Below are 1,551 nucleotides of genomic sequence, written 5' to 3' on the forward strand. Positions count from 1 at the left end.
CTTCCCGCCACCATCTCCCGTCAATTTTATCCCGCCACCATCTCCCGCTATATTTTCCCGTCACGCTCTCGGATTTTTCCCTATAAAAGCAGGCATCGACACTCTTCGTTGCACAAGTGCTTCTATCTCTCTCTTTTTTCTGTTCGCTCACCCTTAGCCGTCATGAGTGTGCCATGCTCTGATCAGGAGTTTAGGCCGGTGAAGGCGATGGCTGCAAGTTTGCCCCCGGGTGTGACTACGGAGCGGTGTTGGTGCGGCCATCTTGCTAAGGTTAAGCAGGTGGAGGATTTCCCCGATTGGTTCGGCATGAATTTTTTCATGTGTGCGAGCTATGAGCATGATCCACCCCGTAACCGATGGTATGTTCCGACATAATTTTATGTAGGCATAAATTTATTTATGAATGTGATTTAATGTTACTATTTGTGGTGAAGTCTTCCCCACCCATATGCAAATGGTTTCACTGGATAGACACGGAGCAGCCGGATTGGGCGCGCCAGGAGGTTGAGGATAAACACCGACGTGTGTGGGGAATGTTCTTTGAGGAGGAGCGTCAGGAAAAGGCTCGTGCTAATGCTAAAGCAGAGCGAGAGAGATAGATCCAGAAACTAAGGGCGAAATAAGCTTGTAATCGCGAGGTGAATCAGAAGAGGATGGATGATGAGGCTTCACGAAGGTTTGCAGAGAAAGAGGTGCGCAGGGAGACTCGTGAAGCGGAAAGGAAGAGACTAAGGGAAAGAGATGCTGAAGTGCAAGCGGCAGAAGAACGCGGCGACAAGTCAGAAAAATGGCAACGGTGGACGCAGGGAAAGTAGTATGATGTGTCGTACTGGCTATGTATCTTAATTTCAGTTTTAGTTTGTCGTTGTATCTTAAATTCCGTTGTAGTGATAAGCCGTATTTTAATTTCAGCTGCAATGTATCTTAATTTCAGTTTTAGTATTAATGTAAAATGAATTTGCCACAAAAATATTGTGTCCGAAATTTTGGCTCAATTATTTCCCGCTAAAATTGGCCGCCATTTTTTCCCGCCCAATTTTCTCGCCATTTTTTCCTGCCCAAATCTCCCGCCACTTTTTCCCACTCACATCAAAGTCATCCCTTCTAGCCTATAAAAACCCCACACCGTTTCCTTTTGTTTCAGTGTATTCTCTCAACAAGATGGATCCCCCATATAAGAATCCCCCCATCTTTTCAACGAATTCATGGCCGAACCTCTTCTAGACAGTGCCCGATATTTGATGAGGGGGAGTAAGGTAGAGACATTCGAGGAGTTCATCAGTAGTGATGCCTTGCTCCGTAAGGTGGGTAGGAAATTTGAGACTTGGTCTTATGGATATCTAGTCAAGAAGATGCCTGCTCGCAGCCCACAGGAAATAAGGTGTGAGCTTATCAGGTTGAATGAGAAGTAGAAGTCACTAACATGGAAGAATGAAGAAGATAGGAAAAGGGATTTGAAATATCCAGAACGGTGGACGGCTGAGAGTGAGGACGACGATGATATCTTTGAACCTAGCAGCAAGGCGAAAAGATCGAGCTGCATCGTCGAAG

This window comes from Lolium rigidum, chromosome 7, assembly GCF_022539505.1.
Source record: "Lolium rigidum isolate FL_2022 chromosome 7, APGP_CSIRO_Lrig_0.1, whole genome shotgun sequence".
Lineage (NCBI taxonomy): Eukaryota > Viridiplantae > Streptophyta > Magnoliopsida > Poales > Poaceae > Lolium > Lolium rigidum.